Here is a 23,291-nt window from a genome sequence, read left to right on the forward strand (position 1 = left end):
GGGAACTCCCAGCAGGTTCTCAGCAGGACTGAGCCCTGTGCCCACTTTAGCTACCAGCCGCATGCTGCCTGGTTTTCTTCCAGGTCCTTTCCACAGATTAAACCCACTGCTCCCAAGCCCTTATTTTAGGCTCAGCCTCCAGGAAAGCATCAGATAAGACACATAGCTGGATTCCTTCTTACTACTCCATCTCGCTCACCCCTTGCATCCTGAGAGCCAGCTCTAGAAACATAATTGGACATTTCCATCACATGCCACTGGCTGGAAAAACCAAAACCTCTTAACGTCAGTCACTAGACTAAGGCACTTGGGCTGTTTCTAATTAGGGGGCTGCAGCTGATTTCTCTTTGCCACTTCAGGAAGCTGCAGGTTTCCACTTTGTCCATGCACACTCCTCCAGCTGGGACTGCCCAGGGCCCTCAGCTGGAACCAGCTGGTCCTGACCACCTTTTTTCTCTACTGCTTTGTGTGTAACAAGTTCCAGGGGGCTGGCGCTCTAAGCCTTGCAGCGGTCATCAGAGGGCTGGTAATGCTTTAACTAATGAAGGCAGTGAAAGGGCTGCCCAGAGCAGCCTTTACCCACATCCGAGTCCAGCCTGGCACCAGGTGGCACCTCCTTCTCCCCTCCCTCGCCAGTCGGTTCCAGCACACCGCCTCCCCGTCACAACTGCTCAGGTTAAGAAGCATCAAGACGGAAAGTTGCCACTTGATTAAGATAAAAATAAAATAATCAAAATATGTGCCATGTTCCTCCTCTGAACAGATGGCCGGGGAGCTTGCCTCGTAACACTGAGCATCAAAAATGAATCAGAGGCTCGTCTTCCCGCATAATCAAGAACTTGCTCACTGTTTGTGCAAAAGCCAGGCGGGAGTTGGGGATGCTATCGGCGAAGGTTGAGAAATGATGAGGAAACTATCAGTATCACAAGCCACTCAGTCTGTGGGGTGACACTAGTGTATATCAGGCACACACACCCCCGTCAGTGTGTGCAGGAGCATATAAAATAAATGACAGATGTTTCAAGAGGGCCCGAAGCGACCCTTCATCACACTGCACCCATTAATGCTCTTTCCAAAGAAAGAGTATTTCCACTACTTTGTGCTTTTTATCTCATGGAGACATCCCAGTCTAGACACTTGTCACCTCACCCCAGCGACAACACCCAAACCCGTTGTACCAGGATTTATGTGTTTCCGTGTTTTCGCTCCCTCGAGCTCTTTGAAAGCAGAGATCATTTCTTATGTAACATGATAAGCCAGGGCTCAGCAAAGACCTAAATCAATGTTTGGTGAATAAATGAATAAAAATAATCAGAATTATTCAGGGGCTTTTAGTTCGTCTAGCTGCCTCTGCCGCATCCGTTCTATTCCACTGGGCCACCAACTTAAATCTTTTCAAAGCCTTCAATAAGACAGTTCTATCTATGTTATGAAATTATCTCTAAAATATATTGGAAAGTTAAAAAAGATACAGAATAATGTGTGCTAAAGACATAGATAATTAATTTAGAATGAGGGGAAAGAGATAGCACACACACACACACACACACACACACACACACACACACACACTCAATATTCCTGAGCTGTCCAAGGAGTACAAGAGAAAGTCACTCATGTGTCATCCTCTCCTTCTTTTGTGTGTGTGTGTGTGTGTGTGTGTGTGTGTGTGTGTGTGTGTTCCTCAGTATTCCCAAGATATCTAAGAGATGAAAAAAATTAATTCTGAGAAAGGTCCCAGGGAAAGTGAAGAACCTTGTTTTTTATTTACATATCCCTCTGGACCCTTAATTTTAACCTTGCAGATGAATTTCTCCTTCTCAATTTAAAAGCCAGTTAATAACAATCATTTTAGGAATCACTGGTTAACTTACTCCCCTGCTCAAAAATATTCAATGGTTGCCCATTTCCTTCAAGTCGGTTAAGCTCTTAAACCCCAACTTGATTGATTAACCTTGGCTTGATGAAAACTCTCCACAGACCCTCTCATTAGTTAGGCACGCCACTATGCCATGGGAACACGTGTATCATCAGAGCTGTCCACACATATCCCAGTTCACCTTCCAGGCATGGGGCAGGATTGTATTTCTCTGCTTCTATAGAGCTACGAGTGTCACACCCCTCCTGGGCTTGGAGAGATGGTGGGAGCTTATGGAGCCTACAGTAGATACCTAGGATGTGTCTTAACCCTTGCCTCCTGGCATCTGTCCGCTTGTGCGGTTTCCTCTCCATGAGCGTAGGCTGGACCTGGTGGCTACGTGTATAAGGAACAGACGACGGCCAAAACAACGCTCGCTCTTCCTTCCTCTCTTCTTTCCTCTCCCCGCATCTGTACTTAACCTAATGAAGGTCACCAAAGCGAGAAACCACAGATGATCTCCAGCCCTCCGTGCAGCAAATCCTTCCGATGACCACATGGATGAACTTGGAAGTGGGCTGGGCCCAGCTGGAACTTGAGATGACCATGACCCCCAAGGACCACTTTGACTGTGATCTTATTAAAGAACCTGAGTCGGAAATCCAGTGAAGCCACATCTAGATCCCTGACCTCAAAATGGTGACGTAACACCCCGTGTTCCTTCAAGTCACTAGTTTTAAGCCACTCTACTGGGCAGCAATAGAGTCACTGAACCTTGCTTTCCCCGTGATGAATAAATGTGTGCAGGACAATCAAAAAAGACTTCCTTGACTGGATGTAGAGGCTCCTGCCTGTGATTCCATCCAGTACCTGAGAGATAGATGTAAGAGTTCAAGGCCAGCTCATGTACTTAGATGGACATTTTTAAGAGAACAGAGAAACAACCTTCCACTTAGCTGGTTCCAGTGACGGGCGCCAGGCCAGATGCTATACATGCATTCTTTACTTTCAAACCCACTCTCCTCCGGTTCTATTTTTCTCACTCTGCAAGTGAGCACACTGGAACACTGAGAGAGTGTAAGTGATTTGTCTAAGACACCGCAGGCATAACAGCAAGATCTGCCCTTCTCTGAAGCCCATCTCTATACATGTGTGCACGGAAGGCTAGCCCTCCCGGGATCTTTGGCAAACAGACTTAGCTTCTCTTGCCTCAGTTTTCAAGTTGGAATTAATCATGTAGTTCATAGGGTTGAGAATACCTATGCAACGTAGCTTGGGCTACCATCTGGGCACACCTGTCACCCAGGGACAAGGGAATAGATGGCACCAGGAGATCAATGGCATAGGCAGAATACTTAGGCAACCATTGGTAATTCTCCTTTGCTACTGTGTGTCCCTCGGGTGTCATTTGTTAAACTTTAATCCACACTGTTATGGATTGTCCCGCGCTACCGTCTCGCCAGCAAGAACCACGCAGGACACAGGATCCTTCTGCAGAAAAGCTTTATGTCTCTTGGGAGCTAGAGCATAAGCCACATGGCGGAGACCCAGATAAGATGGAACCCATCCCTTATATAGGAAACAGACCCTGCTTTGGACGTGTCATTCTTGGATTGGTCAACTGCTCCCAGTCCCAGGTGATACCTTGGGAGTAGTGGAAAAATACCAACACGTGTGAGCTTTCTAGCTCACCTGGCAGTGCAGCGCCATCTATGGTGGAGAGTGTGGTTGCGGCCTTCTACATCTCCCCCTAATTTTACTTCTTTGCAGAAAGGCAACTCCCTAGGAAGGTAAAGATAGAGGTCGCACTTCCCAAAATGAAAACATTAAAATGGGCTTACACGGAATCTGTCCCTAGGCTCATGACACCTGGAACCTATCCGGCCTGCCCTCTGCCATTTTTCTGGGAAAGGGAACTATACTGCAGGAAACCCTTATGCAGAGCGACTTATCTCTCAGAGAGGGCCATTCTCTGTGCGATGCTTTTCAGCTCCACAACCTTCAGGGCTAGCTAAGCCAAGCACTCCACCCTGTGCAATGGACCATTGTCCTAGGGGTGCAGGAGCTGGTTGGCTTAAACCTTACTGCTTTAACATAGATAGCCACATATCAAAAGAGGCTCCCTGTTTTAGGGCAGCCAGCGCTGTGCAAAAACCACTTTGTCCCTATGGCTTTGGGATTAGAGTCAGCAGACCATCCAGAGGAGAAACACTATTCCATAGCATAGGACTGTTCCAAAACACTTCCACCCCCACCCATTCTTTGAAGTAGGGGATGAAGGACACAACCCAGGACTGGAATCCTTTGGCCAGGCTTATGTCCACTCGCGTGGAGTTGATTGTCACGATGGACCGTCTCAAGGAGGACAGCAAATCATCAAAATTCTCCTGCAAGATACAAAGACAATTCTCGGGACAAGTTAGCCACTTTTATAAAGTTTTCATATGGTACATTGGTCACACATAAGGCTGGAGTTTTCCATTTACAGTCCAATTGGGCAAGCTGTCATAAGATATCCACCTGTTCTTGTACTAGGTCAATTATTTAATTAAGAACCATTATTTCACCTCTAATAGATGTATCTATGGTAGCCTGTTGATCTAGGGCTGTAGCCACTGTGGTCGATAACTGATTGAGGGTCTTTGTTTTTTATGATATAGGCCGTGCTGTCCCAGTGGCGCCTAGGAAAAACCCAGGCCCTGTTTGTTGATATTAGGTTTAAGATTTATTGGCTCCTGTATTCCTTGCCGGTACGGTGGCCTCGGGCTCCAGAGCTTGCCCGCCATCCAAGGGCTGTGTGCGGCCCTGGGCCTGCTTGCTGCGCGGATCCCCGTGTCCCAGGCCAGGAAGTGGCGGCTCCACCCCCAGGCGCCCCTGCCTTCCCCGCGGGGCTAGCCTAGTTCTCTGAGGCTGTGATGGTGGCGGAGTGTGGCGGGAGCCGACACCCAGACCGAGGGGGCACAGGCGGCAACATCTCAAGGTCCGCACCAGAGCCGCTGCGGCTCAAGGGGCCGATGGGAGAGGCGGCGACCAGGGCCGCTTCCCTACTAGCCAACTCTCAACACCTGTGCCACAGCAAAAGCGGCTGTAAACTCTCACAGATCCAGCCAACGACCCAATCACCCCAAAATCCAAGGGCCCTTCGCATCCATCTCCCTGCGGATCCTGAAACACCAGACAAACCAAGCGTATACACAGCAATCTTTCAGGATTTTGAAAATCCTGAAAATGCTAAGCAGTTCTTAAAATGCTAAGCAGTTCTTAAAAATTTAAGTCGCATTATGTAGATGTAATACGGTACTGCCTGTTTACTGCATTTAAACCTTAATTGCGCTTTTATTATGATAAATACGACCAGCCCTGCCTGAAGTCAGCATCGTTTAGCATAGCCAAATGGAATCAGAGCCATTTTAGCCTCAGAGACCCTCATAGTTTCAGGTACATTGTAAGCCCTCTGGCCCGGCTGCCTGTGGCACCGCTCTCACTCTTGGCATTGCTGTGACATCCTCCAGGCCAGGCACCAACCGAGCCTGCGCAATATGCCTCCCACCATAGCCACAGAGCAAAGCTCCGCTCCAGCTGCCCTCCAGCCCCAGCTGCACCCACTCCGTGCCCAAACTGGTGCATGGAGCAAAGCTGAACTCAGAGAAGCAGGCTTGAAGGGACCTCATTTAAACAATCTTTTAGGGAGTTTGGGCGTCGTTTAGTCTCTTTGGCTGCTTCCTGCTGTTATTGGGCCGCTGAATTTTAGGGGTAAACACTACAACATTTCAGGAGGTCTCGGTGATTCAAACCACATGGATCTCAAGCACGTACTTAGGCTCCCATCCTCCGTGGAGGCGAAAACAGAACCTCTCTTCCAAAACATCATATTCTTAAGCCCATGTTTTAAATTTAAACTACCTTTTTTAGCAGTTCCTAAATTCAAATATCTTTCTCCTGTCCAGTACATGAAAAACAACACGAACAACATAACATAAAGCTTTTGACCTTGTAAATCAGCCTTCTCCCCCATTTTTACTTTTTTAAAATCACTGGGGGGTCCTTTTTAACTTATTTTCTTTTCTGTCTCCCCCATTCTTTACCGGAGGGTCATTTTTTAACTTATCTGGGTGCGCGCACAACCTCCCACTGCTGCTCAGTTTCTGATATGCTCTCTGGACTTTAGAGCGTACCTCTCTGAGTATGCATGCCTGCAGTTCTGAATCCTCCTTGTGTCCAAGGGGTCTCCGGCGGTGCAAAGTTCTTCTTTTTCTTCTTCCCGGGTATGGCACCAGATGTCCCGCGCTACCGTCTCGCCAGCAAGAACCACGCAGGACACAGGATCCTTCTGCAGAAAAGCTTTATGCCTCTTGGGAGCTAGAGCATAAGCCACATGGCGGAGACCCAGATAAGATGGAACCCATCCCTTATATAGGAAACAGACCCTGCTTTGGACGTGTCATTCTTGGATTGGTCAACTGCTCCCAGTCCCAGGTGATACCTTGGGAGTAGTGGAAAAATACCAACACGTGTGAGCTTTCTAGCTCACCTGGCGGTGCAGCGCCATCTATGGTGGAGAGTGTGGTTGCGGCCTTCTACAATGGATATGGAAACTGAGTCTGAGAACGGTGTTCACAGGCGTGGCCTTTAGGGGCTGATTAGATAAGGTGATGTTGTCCTGAGTTGACACCTCCATAGTTAGGTCCCAGTGGCCTCAAAGAAGAGAGAGGGTCTTAGCTACTTTCCTGCTGCTGTGATGAGACACCTTGAACAAGAGCAACGGAAGGAAGGAGGGGTTTAGGCTGATGGCCTCAGAGTCCATAGAGGTATGCCGGCATGGCCACAGGTGGACTGCAGCAGGAAGCAGATTGGCCACATCTTCAACCACAGACACAATCAGAGAGAGCCCTAGACAAGGACCAAGGCTATAGACCCTCGAAGCCCACCCCAGTGATGCACTTCCTCCAACCAGGACATACCTGTCAAATAGTCCATGTATGTAATCCTCAAACGGCACCACCAACTGGGGACCAAGTGTTCAAACCCATAAGCCTCTTGGGAATATTTCTCATTTAAACTATGAGAAAGGGAGAGGGAGAAAGGGGGCAAGAAATAACAACACACATGCACACACAATCACAATTCCTGCCTCCTGCTTTGCAATGTATTGGGACTCAGCCAACAAGAACCTCCCCAGATGTTGCCCCACAGTGTTGGACTTCCCAATGCATGAACCAAAGTAATCCTCCCTCTTTATAGTTAAAAACAATAATAAAATAAAACAAAGGTCAGATATTGTTAGAACTTTTCAAAAGAGGATTTTAAATAAAGATTTGGCAAACTAATATTGTTGTTAAGGTTTTTTATTTTTATTTATGTGTGTACACAGACTGTGGAAGAATGTGTGTGTGTGTATGCGTGCGCGGGGGTGCATGCAGAGAACAGAGGAGGGTACCAGATGCCCTGGAACTGAAGTTACAAGCAGTTGTAAGACACCATTGTGGGTAAACTCCAGTCCCCTGCAAGATTAGCAGGTGATCTTAACCTCTGAGATGTCTCTCCAGCCCCCACGAGAAGCCTTTTCTCTTCCCCAAAGAGAATTTCTTTGACTACCCCTTTCACCGGTGTCTTCTTTCATGTGGCATCCCTACAGTTTGGACTTTAGGCCTGCAAGAACGAGGGCTCTTCAGGGACAAAGATCACGTGGGAAAGCAAGGGTCAGGTCTCCCCAGCTGCCCCTAGCTCCACACACGCAGAGCCTTCTTCAGCCCAGAGCTCCAGGGAGGACACAGCGAAGCCACTCAAGCACCACCTTCTCCTCAGCCGAGGTCCATCCTAACCCATCCTCACACAGGAAAAGCGGAATTCTCAGGAACAGTACCAGATGAGAAGGAGGTGGGGTCCTGCTTCAACAGTTGCTCATACTTTCAAGGCAGCAGCGGGGAGCACTAAGCCAAATTTGGTTCATTCTGCACTGAGGGTCTGTACATCCTCAACAACAACCCATGAAATGGCCCTTGTCTTCAGACCCCTCCAAAAAAAGCTGTAGGAACTGATGGGCCACGTGCCAAGGCATCTCCCACGTGCCTTCTCCATCTGAGCAATACCTAATACCCCAAACCCACGCTCCTAGGAATCACCTCAGTATCTTGATTAAAACCCTTGATAAACTTGTAGGTTCAACAAAAAGAAGAAATTGATGTTTTAATACAACTCATTATGGCACCTTTATTAACTGCAGAAATAGAGAGAGGATATAAAACAGAAAGATTAGTTTAAAATCAACACTGAGCTGGTAAGGGCAGCGTGATTCTGTGAACATTAATTGCCGGGTAGTCTCATTACTGATTAAATAAGAAATCTCAAATACCATTAAACAATTGTGATTAAATGTACGTCATCCTAATTGAATGTGTGCTTTATTGCCTTCCTCTGAATCGGCAGGTCACCTTCCTGTTTCGCACCTTTGGAAAGGGCACATCTATGCGGTAACAGAGTGGCGCCATTATTTCTGAGAGCCTGAAGCCCTCAGAGTTGTATCCTAAAATATAGCTGGATGTGCAGGTGCTGAATGAGGGTGCCCCACAATAGGGAGCCTGAGATGATGAGAATAAATCCCATCGGATGTCACGGCTGGGTACATTTTCCTCTCCTCTCATTACTCAGCTCTGGACTTCTGAAGACTGAGTAGCTTACAGTCTCTCTGCCTTTGGGGTCATTTGAGAACTAGGGGAAGTCACTATCTTCATGGTTCACAGAGGGAGCTCTGTACCCTTGAAACTGGCTCTAATCAGGCAGAGACTGGGGGGGGCAACAGAAAGCCGGAGGTCTACTCTCGCCTCTTCTGCTAAGAATTCTGGGCAACTGTCTTCTAAAGTTCATTTTTTGGGGGTTTTTCAAGCATAAGGATACAACATTAGCACTTTACCCTTTGGGACTGAGTTTCAGGATTCGCGTGTCCTAGGATTTGATCTCTCCTACTCTGTCCTTCACTTGGCTGGGACTAACTACCGAGGTGAAACGGGAGGGGTATCTTGTCCTATGTGCCTCTGGGCTATATTGTCCCATGTGACACGTCCTGCCTTAAGGCACGCTATCAAGCACCAATCCCAGCCCCAACCTGAAGTAAATTACACACTAAATTGTTCTTGCTAGGGGAGAGACAGAGACAGAGACAGAGAGACAGAGACAGAGACAGAGAGACAGAGGCAGTGGGAGAAAGAATTCTAAACTTCAAATCTGGTGACATCAGTACTAGGCTTCAGGGAATAGCTCAAATTTTCCCTCTTCTGTCCCTCCCCAGCCTGTCCCTCTCCCACACACTCTCCCTCCAGATGGCAATCCACACTACACCTCCCCGACGCTCAGTAAACACCACTGTGCTTTCCTTACTTAGTCTTTTCCCTCCGGGATGCTCTTGCCATAGTTGGGAAATCACTGCACTTGGCACTTCTTCAGAGTGGCAAATAAGGATTTGTTTCCTATGGATGGAGCTGCCCTGCCACCAGGGATCAATCAACACGATCTCCTGTGGATAGATAGATGATGACTAGAAAATAGATGGAGGATGTTTGGATAGATGGATGGATCGATGGATCGATGGATCGATGGATGGATGTTGAATGGAGGATGGATGGATGGAGAATGGATAGAGGATGAATGGATAGATGAAGAATAGTGTTAACTTTAGCTCTGCATGCAATATTATGCAAGCCTGGGAAGAGAGAGATGGTCCAAGGGTTGTGGGTGATGTCGACTTTAATTAAGACTGTTGGATAAAGAGCAAACAAGTTTGTGATAGACTGGGAGAAGTAAGCAGAATCTACAGGGAGCTGGGGCCTCCTTAGGGTAATTGGGGTTCCCAAAATAATAGAATTGAGGAGGCAATCTGGAAAGGGACAGAGAAGGAAGCAGCTACATCAGCTTTCTTCCCCCACCCCGACTCTGCAGCTCTGGCTCTCTCCTGCCTGGTTACCTCTGCCTCCCCTTCCATTCTCTGAAAGAACAAGACGCAGCAAGGCTGGAGAAAGAAAGTGCCCTGGGTCACTCTTTTTGTGTAGGTAGACACAGACAGAAAAGGCTTCTGCTAAAATAGCTGCTGCTGTTTTCCTGACCAGCATTCTGGGGCAGAGAAAACTTCAGCACTTCTGTGAGCTAGAAATAAATGATGGAGGAAGGACGGCGGCTCGATTGACAGGCTGCTGCTAGATGCTCAGACAGGAAGACTTTCTTCCCTAGCTCATCCATCCTTCCTCAGTATGAGACAAAAATCAATAACAACTCACTTCAAATTTACAACTTTCCCAATTTGGAAGTCCAACTTTTAAGCCTGCCTTAAATATTCTGTCCCAGGGCCCCAAATCTGAGCACAGAATGTTCTAGTCTGTAAATGCAACCAGCGAGGGTCTTGCTGAATCTGAATGCTTCTTCACAGTAGAATTGGAAAACAGAGAGAGGCTGAGACGAGAGAAATGCTTCGTGTGCAAGGCTAGCCTGGGCTGCATAAGAAGTTCCAGGTCAACCTGGGCTACACAGTGAGACCTTGTCCCCTACCCCACCCCACCCCCAAGAAACAAAAACAAGAAGGAAGGAAGGAAAGAAGACATTGAGGTGAGAGGTCCCAATGCACTCTGGTTCCAAAGCCTCATTTCATCTCTGCCCTGCACCATGGGCTAGGAGGTGTGACAAATTGTCTTATCTTTGTCTAACCTTTGTTGGACCCATGCTTGCTTCAGGGTTTCACTTTAATATATGGCTTCAGTTTAATAGCAAAGTGGTTCTCTTAAAATGTCAGGCCATAAAATGCTGAGTCACTCGCAAAGAAAGGCTGAGTGGAAATTAGAGTCACTGGGGTGCAAAGAGTAACACCACATATCCTTGCTCTGAATAGAAGGAGACAGAGCTTAAGTTCAGACCAAATTTAGGAGGCGGTGTTGAGCCACAAGGGGACCGTTGGCTCTGGAAGACGAGAATGAATCAGATAGAATGATCCGGCATCCGCTGAGATACTGTCGCCCTAACTGTAAACACAGCCGTGTACATGTGACAGTCCACACTGTGTACTTAACAACTGACTAAGCTGCACTAAACAGAACCAAAGCTACGAAGAGAACCAAGCAAACAGCGTTTGGGAGGCACAAGTGGCTGTGCTCTTGCCAGTAAATAAGCCCTAGAAAGTTCGTTTGTTTTTGGTTGGTAATTGTGTTGTCTTTAAAAGTGAATCCAACTGCACGGTAATAATTGATCCAGGCAGAATCATTAACAAGTCCTAAACTCATCATGCAAAACCCAGGGAGAAGGGGGATGTTTACATAGTATCCACTCATGAAATACACAAGAAAACTTAACATAAAATTTTACCTAGCGAGAAGGACCTTGATTTAGCAATTACATAGGAAGGGAGGGGATCCTTGTTCTGAAAACCTCCTTTCTAGTCTGAGCATAGTAAAACCCTGGGTTCCGTTTCCAGCATTGCTTAGAGTGTGGTGGTGGCATATACCTGGAATCTCAACATTCAGGAGGTGAACTAGGAGGATCAAAAGTTCAAAGCCAGTCAGGACTATCTAAGACCCTGACTTAAAAAGGAAAGAAAGTGGATCCAGCTACATAATAAAGCACATATCACAGGGTTTGTTTCCCCCCTACTTGCGTAAAATATGCAGATTTCCCAAGTAAACAGATCAACTTTGGAGCCGGTGGAAAATAAAACCAAGTGTTTTCCCACCGAGCAAAATCAAGCCAGCACCTGCACGGCGAAGCTCCCTCCCTCCCTCCCATCATCTATGAACTACATTCGTCTTGTGCCTGTGCCAAGAGCTAAGATGGGGCAGGGCAAGCTAAGTATCAGTCACGGTCCTGACTCTCCGCAGGGCATGACTGTGGTTCACTGGAGGGACACTGTGGCCATCACACTGCACTTACCTGGTGGGCGAGGACATCAAGCCAAGCCACCAGTCACACCCTGTGACAGTGCGCATGAAGTCTCTGTACAGACTCCATCTCCCTGTAGGACCGCTTCAGCCCACGGGCGAGGCCTGGTTGGGTGGCAGTGCTCTAGAAAGGACCAAACAAACCCCACTGCTGTCACCACGGTCATACTGCTCAGGGCTGTGAGGTGCCAGCCTCCTGGAGTCTCCCGATCCACCTCCTCTTACTCATCAGCATGCTCCCCGCGGTCAGGCTGCTGCGGGAGCCGTGATTGCCATTTCTCATCAACAGCCTGGTTCCACCTCGCATGCAAAGGCAGAGGCTTGAGAGGCACATGCATGGGTGCCTGATAGGAGAGGCAGCTGGGGAGGAGGCCACCCACCCCCAGGGCTCCTTTCCACGGAAAGCGGCTGAGAGCCCTCCAGGTGCCAGTCCCACCCAGGTCCCTGCCAGAGGGAGATGTCATTCCTTCCCCCACCCACTTCATCACACCTGCCACCATCTGCCTCTCCTCACACACACAAAAATGACGCTCTGCTCCTAAGAATGGGCAGAAGGCCACTGTTCCTGTGGACCCTGTGGGTCGCAGGCAAGCAGACGGTGTATTACTGTGTGGCTATTGAAGTCACTTTCCTCTTAGCCCGCCACTGCTCCTACCCACCGGCTTGTCCTCTGGAGACAAAGAGGGAGCAGGAAGCCTGCTGCCCAGCCCACTGGGTGCTGCTCTCTCTCCTCACAGACAGCCAAGCTGACGGCTGCTTCCTGTGCTCTGCGGTCTACCAGACACTCACAACTCTGTCCAACAGATCTCCAAAAAGTCTCAACGTCAGACAAGTCAGAAGCAAGCAAGTTCTGGCCCTGAAGCTTACTAGACGTGCACCTGAAAATGAGTTGTTGTACTCTCTAACTCCGGTTGTCTCGCTTATACAATAGAGAAAAACGATGTGAACCTTGCAAAGTTGTTCCAAGGCTCAGTGCTAAGTCATCTAGTGTAGGTGGGATGTCGGATATTCAGGGAGAGTTTATTTCCACACTGTGATGGTGCATGCCTTTCATCCCAGCACTGAGAAGGCAAAGGAAGGCCAATCTCTGTAAGTTAGAAGGCAGCCTGGTCGATGTGAGTGAGTGGGACATGACTCTGAGAGCCCCAGAGCAGGAGAGCTGGCCCCACTCCCTGCTGTAGGCTGCATTGGGTGAGCTAGCCTAGGCAGTGCTGGAGAGCTCATCTAGGTAACAACCATGAGGGAAGGCTAGCAAGCTGATCAACCCAGATACCACCCAGGCCCAAGACCAGGGCTATGAGTTGACCAACCCCAGCATCCACTGAATCTATGAACTGTTGGAGCATGTGAAGTGGATAAACCTACAGATCCCAAACAGCAGGATCTCCATGACACAGGACAACAGGTTATCCACGAGGATCCCCAGTGAGAGCCCACACAGGACAACAGGATATCTAAGAGGAACCCCATTGAGAGTCCATTATCTGTGGCATAGCAGAAACCAGAGGCTTCAAGCCAGACCAGTGATTTGAGACAACGAACACTTGCAAGTAAAGATGAATGAACTAAAGGGTAAACTGTGTGATTCAATGAGCCACACTATAGCTTATTCAATAAAATTCTGATTTTTCTGTTGTTTTTTGTTTTGTTTCTTTTTTTTTTCTTTTACATTTGGTTTTGATTTGGGAGGGGGTTACAAGGGCAGAGGGGGAATTCAAGGAGACATGGATATAACTGGGATCAGAACGAATGATGTGAGATCCACAAAGAATCAAAGAAAGTTTAAAAAAAAAAGCCATCCTGAGGGACAGTGTACACAGCTAGCCAAGGCTAACTAGGGCTACACGGTGAGACCCTGTCTCAAAAAGAGAGAGAACTTTTTTCCAGTTTCCTCAGTAATACAATTATTGGTTGATGAGCACAGCAGTCTCTGGTGTGGGCACTTCGTCTCTGCCACCTCCCTGTGTCACGCCATCAACCCATGAGATGGCAACTTTCATACCCTTGGATGCAAGGGCAGTAAGGCTCAGAGAGGTCAGAAAGCTTGTTCAAGGTCAAAAGTCCTGGCGGTTACAAGGTCAGAGCTCACATATCCTGATTGCAAACAGTAAGCTTTCTAATCTTCACAGCCCAGCCTCCCTCAAGCCTTCTAGGACCCCAGGAGGAGGCTGGCATTGGCCGATGAGGCACCTGGAGATGCTAGATCCTGGAAGCAGAAGCGGCCAGGTCCAGGACCCATGGGAGCAAATCCAGTGGCAGGAGAAAGCTATCCAGCTTGTGGGGCACTGGAGCCTCGTGCAAGCTGGAAGGGGCCATGCGGGTTTTACTAAGATGCCTTCTTGCAAAATGCATGCCATTCTGGAAACTGAGTCAGGTGACATTAAATGACTGCCGGTGGTCAGTGTGAGGGAGGTGCAGTGCTCAGATTATCTCCCTTGCCTGGTGGTCCCCAGAGTCACAGCATCCCCTGAGAGCAGGTCCCAAATGCAGACTCTCCACTCTCAGAGCGGAACCTGGTGTCTACCATGATCCGCAGGGGTTCTTGTCACATCTCCTGTGGAAGTGATGGGTCAGCAGGAGCTGATCCCCAGCCTCTGGGGAGGGGAGAGCAGGCAGCCATAGTGTTCAGCTTGCTTGGAATCGCCCAGGAAGCTTTGAAAACCCTGGCAGCCAAGCCACAACCCAGCATCCTGAGATCAGCCTCAGTGAGAATGCCACATAGGGTCAGTATTTCAAACTTCATTATAGCAGGCACCACTGTGTAACTGTTATGAGAAAGAAATCCAGCGACAAGTAGAGTCAGGTTCAAATTCTGACCCTGTTTACCGACCATTTCTCGAAGGGCAGGTCACCTCATGTCTCAGGGCTCCAGGGTTCTCGTATGAATAAAAGTGGCAATAACCATTTCTAGCCCACATAAACTGTAAGCACCTCATAAACTGTGAAGTGCTGTGATAGGGGGACCTAGTCTTCAGGCTTTCTGTGTCACATTTCCTCGATGGCTACAAAGCCAAAGAAAGACGGGCCTCCTAACTTTCAGTTCTGTCATTTAGCTTCATCTTGTTTCGACCCACAATGTTCCTTGAAGGCACAGAAGAAAAGAATCATCTCCTGGATGTGCCTCACTTCGTGCTTAGTGAGTCTCCTGCCTGCGGCAGCGCAGTAGCACATCTCATTTCCCTCCTAACTTCCCATGGGATGTGATACAGAGAGAGAGAGAGAGAGAGAGAGAGAGGAGAAAGCAAGAAAGCAATCAGGTCAGACCTCACAGGCTTGTAGTCTGTGGACCAGAAGTTTTCAACTACCAACTCATGTTCAGAATCCCCGTCGGCATGCTCACCACGTGGACCACGGTCAAGAGTTCTTCAATTTCAACAGAGCCTCTTCCTTTGCTTCAAACCAGATGAAGAACTGAGAACTGAGGTGGGAGCGTGTGCTGGAAAGATCCACAGAGACAGTTCGCATGGAACTCTTGACTACAGCGCGGCATCTTCTTTACCGATGCTAGCACCAGCTGGTCTCCCCGTTCTTCCAACCTCACCTTCTAATGCCACATGCTGCAGATCTCTGGACCACTGAAATTTTGTCAGAAAGTTACAAATTTCCACTCAAAGCCACATAATATGGAATGTCTTCAACTCATATACTATATTACATCGTAGATGGTAAACAAAGAAAACGTTATCACCTGTCTGTAAGTTCAAAACTGAGGTTTGTATCCATTTTGAAAATTAGCCTCGGGGCTGCAGATGTGATTTGATTGCTAAGAGCACTGGCTGTTCTTCCAGAGGATCCAGGTTCAATTCAACCTATGTGTTGGCTGACAAGCGTCTGTAACTCCACTTCCAGAGGATCTAATGCCCTATTCTTGACTCCACAGGCATTGAATGCACAAGGGGCAAGCAAAACACCCATACACATTTTGTTTGTTTGTTGGTCGTTTTGTTTTTCCAAGACAGGGTTTTCTCTCTGTAACGACCCTAGATGTCCTGGAACTAGCTCTTATAGACCAGGCTGGCCTCAAACTCACAGAGATCCACCTGCCTCTGCCTATGCCTCCCAAGTGCGCCCAGCACCCCATATGTATTTTTTAAAAAATTAAAATCACCCAAAGTTTTGGAGCTTTACCCGAAAGGCAACGTCAAGAATAAAATCCAAGACACATAAAATAAATAAAAATAAAATAAAATCCAAGACAATATTATGAGATATAACAATATAATAAAGTTAAATGTATTTAACAAAATAAGGTGGTTAGCAAAATGCATGCATTTAGGAATTGCTAAGTTAAGATGATTAGCATATGAATTACCTCTCATTGTTTAGATCTCTTGAACTTATTCCTCCTGATAATTGTGTTCTTTGACCAGCCTTTTCCCCTTTCCCAAAACCCTTTTAACACCATCGTATGGTCTATCTTTATGAATCCAATCATTTTAGATCCCACATAGAAGCATATCTCAAAGCATCATTCAGTGCCTGGATTGTTTCACTTAACATAGTATCCTCCCTTTCATTCATGTTAGTGCAAGACACAGAATCTCCTTTTATGAGAATGAATAGTATTCCACACACCATTTTCCATCCACTGACAGAAATTTCTTTGTTTTGATCATTATAAAAAGTTGCACAGTCCCCAGCATGGCGGTGCCCAGTAAAGTGTCCAGGGAAGTACTCAGTGAAGGCGATGGTGGGGGCTTGGATCCTGGCTGGACCAACAGTTGGAGGCTTTGGGAGTGGACCAGACCAGCCGTTTAAGGCGCTTACATCCTCGGTGTCCTACAGGACGAAGAGGACGAGAAGCTGGATGCCATGCAAGGTATCCTCTCTACTTTCCTGGAAGAAGATTCCCTCCTTGATATCTGTAAGGAAATTGTAAAGCGATGGTCAGAAATGCAAAATGTCACCACCAAAGTAAAAAAAAAAGAAGGTGACGTTCAGGCCATTGCCACTTTGATTGAGAAGCAGGCACAAATCATGGTGAAGCCCAGGATGGTTTCAGAAGAGGAGGGGCAGAGATTAGCCGCCCTGCTGGCCCAGTATGCCGATGTAACAGATGAAGTGAATGAGAAAGATGATCTGGTACTTCGACAGCAAACACCGGTTCTGACAAATCTCTGCTCAGAAGCACCAATGTGGAAGACGTTCGCAGTGCTTGGAAATTGGAGCGAGACTCGCTTCAGCTGCAGAGGGAGGACAAACTATCGAGCAGGGGCGCAAGGAGACAGGAAAGAAAAGGACAAGGAGAGGGGAACGCAAGCGGTAACCTCAGCCCACGCTCTTCCTTCCACCCGTGAAGTGACTGTGAATCTGTTTATTTAAGAGAACTGAAATTAATGCATTTCCCAAAATTCCCAAAGGCTTTCTCCCCTTGTTTACATGTTCAAAAGGAAAATCACAGTCACCTGTCACTACAAATTGTGCCATGTTTTGGTGGTGTGGGCAATCAATTATAGTTAGTATCTTTACCAAAGATCTGGAATTAGGGTAGCCTTTCTATTTTAGTACTGAAATTCTGGGCTCTTCTGGCTTGTTTTTTTTTTTTTTAAAGGTCTTCCCTCACTTTGTGTAATTAGCCAGATTCAGAATGCGAACATCCTGAAGGAAACATGACCATTCCTTCTGAAACAAAAGAAGAAGAAGAAGGAGAAGGAGAAGGAGGAGAAGGAGGAGAAGAAGGAGAAGAAGAAGCAAAAATTGCCCCCAAGGCAATATTTGCCTAAAAATGCAGGGTTTCATTCTGTAGTGTAGGCTGTGCTTGAACTCTGTGTACTGTCCTTGCCTCAGTTTCTCAGTTTGAAGATTATGGGCATAAACAGCTACACCTGGCTTATAGTAGCAGTATTTTATGGCTGAAGCAGCTAATGAGGAGCCCTACTCAGATCCAGACTTTATATGACATCAAATTAGGAACGTGGACGATGATATTGGGAGTGTGATAGAGCTAAGAACTTTTTTTTTTAATGTATCAACTTGGGCTCAAGCTGTAGTTGTGTTGAGTGCCTACTGAGCCTACAAAGCCCTGGGATCGAGCCCCAGTACTGAAGAAAACTTAACCCATGAGGAAATCAAGTATACTTTAAAACAGAGAGCTAAAAGATTTCCATGTGGTTTGTGACTTGAGAAGGATGTGCCAGTTTAACTCTCTTCATTTTAATCTTGATTAATCCTGCAGGCATGTCCAACCTCTTGACGTTGTGACATGACTTTTTTGAAAACCTGAAAAAAAAATATGTTTTTAAAGTAAGTTAATGATTTTGTGTTAGACTGAATTCACAACTGTCCTTGGCCGCAGGTTGTACATGCCTGCAACATGTGAATTCACAGCTATCCTCAGCCACAGGTTGTACATGCCTACAACATATGAAGTTACAGCTGTCCTCAGCCATGGGTTGTACACACCTAAAACATGTGAATTCACAGCTATCCTTGGCCACAGGTTGTACACGCCTGCAACGTGAGTATTAAGACCTAATAATTCCTGGTTTAGAGAAACTGAAGGAATTACTCTTTTAAAGAAAAACACGTCAGTGACACAAATACTTAAAAGTCTGTGTAGTTGGAGGTTAACAAACCTATGGAAGAAGTGAGTGGAGAAACGGGGGGAGCCGAGGGTGGGCGGAAACTCTCAGTGTTACTTCCATCACAGCGCATTCAGCTGTAAACAAAGTCCGTCGTTACTTGACTTTGGGCAGCAGCTATCAAAAGCCTCAAGAGAACAATTTCTCTGACTGATAGGGTAGATGTTTTATACCAGGGGTTAGAAGACTACCACTCACAGGCCAAGTTTAGTCCAGTCTTTTTTCTGTATGGGGCAAACTAAAATGGTTTTTTACATTTTTAAAGGGTTATGAAAGAAAGACATCCATGATGGACAGCGTGTGTGGCCTATAAAACCTAGTAGTTACCAGTATTTGGAGGAAGTCTTCTGATTTGTTTTTGTAACATTAGCTACGTTTGTGCAGAAGAAAAAAAACATGGTTAAGGAAAGAAGATAATGCTGCCTCTTAATCCTACAACCACGACACTGCAAAAATAACCACCTTTTTCTTTTTCTTAAATAAGCCTTATTTAAGTCAGTAAAAAAAAAAAGCTGTACAATGAAAATGGGAGTATAGACGTCTCTTGAACATCCTGGTTTACATCTTCTGGATATGAATGAAATTGCTAAATAGTAAGAAAGTTCCATGTGTAATTTTTGAAGAGCATCACGTGGTTTTCCAGAATGGCTGTAGTAATTTACATTCCCACCAGCACTGTGCATGAATTCTAATTTATCTTTGTCAACACTTTTGTCTTTTTGGTAATAGCTATTCTAACAGTGTGGGTGGTAGCTTCTGTGACGACTAATCTTCAGCTTAACAGGCTTGGGAGACGGAGCCTCAGCTGAAATATTGCCTCCATCCAACTGAGGACAGACCTGCGTCTTGAGTGTTAACTGTTATAGAAGGGCCCATCCCACGGCTGCCCTTAGGTAGTGGATGTGAGCCAGGCAGCAAACCTAGTTCCTCCATGACCTCTGGTCCATGTTTCTGCTGCATTCCTGCCCTGAAGCCCTCGATGATGGACTCTAGCCTGTAAGACAAAACGCACCCTTTCCTCCTCAAGTGGCTTTTGGCCATGATGTTTGCTAAAGCAGCAGGACAAGCTAAATGACAATGCTTATTGCAATTGTAATTCGCATTTCTGATGATTAGCTTTTTCATATACCTTCTGGGTGTCTGTAAGTAAAAAAAATAATTTATTAAACAATCAAAAACTGTACGTGAGAAGCAATAAATGAGGAATGTGGACGTGGTACACTATCCAAGATATATGATGAGTGACAAACATTGTCAGAATGGTCTTATTTCATGAACTCTCCAGGGCCTGTTTTCCACAGATAGGTGGAGGCATGCAGTCGGTGGCATCTGACAGCCACAATGCGCCAGAGATCTGTCATGGTAAGGTTGTCACAGCCCAGGCTCCAGCAGGCTTGGTCTCGGCTGCGCCTGTTGTGAGCTCTTTAATTGAGTTATGCACGTTGTTGTGATTACATGTGAGTTTAATTGCCACTTAAAATGTCTTTTAAAAGATTCCACCATGGTTTGGCATTGAAACAAGAAGTCTCTGTGCACACAGGAAGGTGTAGAATTAGAGCCCCAGGATGTAATTCAATATTCCTGGAGCAAAAACCCGTTAGTGGAGTCATGGTTGAAATCCGCTCTTTGCGTCTTTTTTTTTCCTAAGAAGAAAATGTGTTTTATAAGACTTAAGAAAGGAAGCTATTATGTTTTATAACTGAGATATATGCATGCATATGTATATATATCACCTATGCTTATATATCACATATATATATATATATATATACATACATCACATGTCAAACAAAGCAAATGAAGACGAAAGACACTGCCAAGTCCTCAAGAACAGACAAAACAGACCAAAATGAGAGGCTGGTATGATCAATTTAGCAATTTCTCAGAGCTATAATTATAGCATTATGTCATAGATTGCACTATGATTTTATGTACAAGTAACAAATGAAAGTACTATCAAAGCATACACAAGGCAGGTATGGTGGCTCACACCTATAGTCCCAGCTACTATAGGTGAGTAGTAGGAGGCTGAGAACAAAAAGATCATGTGATCACAGGACTCTGAGGACTGAGCAAAGATCAATTCAAAATAGACATCATCTTAAAATAATTCAAGTAACATTGCAAGACAGTGGTTTCAAAACTATACCAATATTAGAAGCATTAACTGCATTAGAAACAATAATTATCAAAAACAATAGCAATAGAAACCCAAGAAAAAAATAGCATAAGAACTATGTTTCTGAAGAATTCAGAATGTAAATGAGAAGCAACAACTGAAGATATAATAAAAGAAAACAATCCAAAAATAAAGATTAAGGGAAGCTGTGAAGAAAGAAATGTTAGGGCTGGAGAGATGACTTAGAGGTTGAAAGCACTGACTGTTCTTCCAGAGGTCCTGAATTCAGTTCCCAGCAACCACATGATGGCTCACAACCATCTGCAATGGGATCTGGTGCCCTCTGCTGGCCTGTGGGCATACATGCAGGCAGAGCACTGTACACATAATAAATAAATCTTTGAAAAATGAAAGAAAGGAAGAAAGAAAGAAAGAAAGAAAGAAAGAAAGAAAGAAAGAAAGAAAGAAAGAAAGACAGGGATGTTCACCAGGTACCAGTAACAAAGCAAGAGGTAGCCATCACCTTTAGTCCTAGATACTTAGGAGGCTAAGAAAAATGGACTGCTTGAGCCACGGCCTTTGAGGCTAGCCTGGGAAATACAAGTAGACCCCACTTCCAAAAAAAGGGGGAGGGAGTGAGGTGTGGAGGAGGAGATACCAAGGAGTCAAGAAAGCATCAGATCAAGAAATATTCCAGCAAGTTTCCTAATTCTAAATAGCAGCAGTAATAAACAGTTCTGAGAGAAAGGGGGGGGGGATGCAATGAGGAAAAGGCATACTCATACTGGCCCTGCTCTTCATTTTTGCAACCATAAAGCTACTGAGTCCTTACACAGAAAAGATACAGACTCAAAAGTTTACTCTCCAGTAGGCTCTAGCCTTTCAAAGGGGACCACATTCAGAATGCCTACCACTCACATTTCTTTAAATCACTTCATTAATTTACATTTCAGCTTCCCAAGTGATGAGCTGACATAGGAAATTTAAAAAATGAAAAGGAGCACGTGGTAGGAGGAGCAGTAATGGGCATGGGATCCAATTCAGCAGAGAGATCGTAGAGACCAGTCAAAGCAATGGGCATGGGATCCAGTTCAACAGAGAGATCATAGAGACCAGTCACAGCAATGAGCGTGGGATCCAGTTCAACACAGGGATCGTAGAGACCAGACAGAGCAATGGGCGTGGGATCCAGTTCAACAGAGAGATCACAGAGACCAGTCACAGCAATGGGCATGAGATCCAGTTCAACAGAGAGATCACAGAGACCAGTCACAGCAATGGGCATGAGATCCAGTTAAGCAGAGGGATCATAGAGACCAGTCACAGCAATGGGCGTGGGATCCAGTTCAACAGAGAGATCACAGAGACCAGTCACAGCAATGGGCGTGGGATCCAGTTCAACAGAGAGATCACAGAGACCAGTCACATGTTTTTTAAAGTATGGTTACAAGACCTCCGTAATCTCAACAACATACTAGAATAGAAAGTCGAACAACACCTAAAGAAGTTATTAAATAGTAACTCAGACCCCAAACTTAATAACCTTCACACAGACAGGAGAGACAGAGTGAAGCAAAAGTACATGAAGTCTTCATTCTAACAGCTCAGAGTCTAAAAGTAAAGACTATCAAACCCCTTTGCTCTTTAAGATGAGAAATATTGATTGGTAACTGAATACATCTAATTTTTATTTATTTTGGTAATTTCAGATATAAATACAATGTGTCTATGTCATATCTACCCCCACTCTTCCCAGACACATCTACCCCAATACACACACACACACACACACACATATACACACCTCCCAAATTCACACCCTCTTCTTTTTTCCAAATGACCCACTGAGGAGAATAAGTGCCTCCTATATGTGCATAGGTGCAGGGTGCCATCTTTGGGGCATGGGCAATGTGCCATGGCCACACCCCCAGCATGCATTACATAGGAGAGTAGGGGCTGGCCATTTAAAGGATAAATAACACTTGGCCCCTGACTCACGGCTTTTCCACCCACCAACAGACAACATCATTTTTATTTATCACAAAAAAGCAATGGACGTTAAATTTCTTGAAGAAATCTGAAAAGAACCAATGTCTGAATGGTGTTTAGGCCTTGCTGCCCTTCAGTTCTTTCCATTCCTGTTTGGTAAAGATTCCTGAAGCTTGATATCAAGGGACAGCAGGGTAGTCCCCTCCACACCCGTGGGCAGATCCACCCGGTGCCAGATTCCTGACGACCCATATCGATCTTGTCCAAAGTCAGCCCTACCACTGTTGACTCAGAACATAGGGATGGCTCCCCGTTTTAACTGTGGTCACACATGGAGATCACATAGGCCTGAAATCGGGACAGGTAGCATGGACCATCCTAATAGGGAAAATTTGTTCCCAGTTTTACAAATGAGTCTAAAAAAAAAATTATTTTTCACCATCACAAATAGCAGTTTCTGGTTCAAGTACACTGGGCCCTATCACACCATTCCCTTAATCCAAGGAAAGAGCGTGTAGAGAATATTTCTGTAATTTATTGAAGTATGAGAACAGAGGCTTCCTTTATGAGAATGAAGCAATGCAGCCTACTAATCATATCGTCCTCAGAGTTCACCAGTTCTCCCTAAAACCATCGCGGGTTGGATAGGGGTTCCTCCAGGGGCAACCAAGTTTTTAATAAAAAGAATTCTGACCTTCCCAGGCAATGGTGCTGGTCTCAGGTTTGCCTGGCAGGGACCAATTAAAGGACGTTCCATCCTCTTAGTGTCTCCAGTACCTAAGCTAACCTCTCTCTTGCTAAGAAGGGTTGTTCGATTAAGTCACTGGCTCACC

The 23,291-nt window shown here is 46.0% G+C and overlaps 1 pseudogene; it reads left to right on the forward strand.

Moving 5' to 3' along the window:
• The first annotated feature begins 16,410 nt into the window (after positions 1–16,410).
• Positions 16,411–17,035, forward strand: LOC125389026 (coiled-coil domain-containing protein 43 pseudogene; annotated as a pseudogene).
• Positions 17,036–23,291: the final 6,256 nt, after the last annotated feature.

Source organism: Myodes glareolus, chromosome 4, assembly GCF_982192425.1.
Source record: "Myodes glareolus chromosome 4, mMyoGla1.1, whole genome shotgun sequence".
NCBI lineage: Eukaryota > Metazoa > Chordata > Mammalia > Rodentia > Cricetidae > Myodes > Myodes glareolus.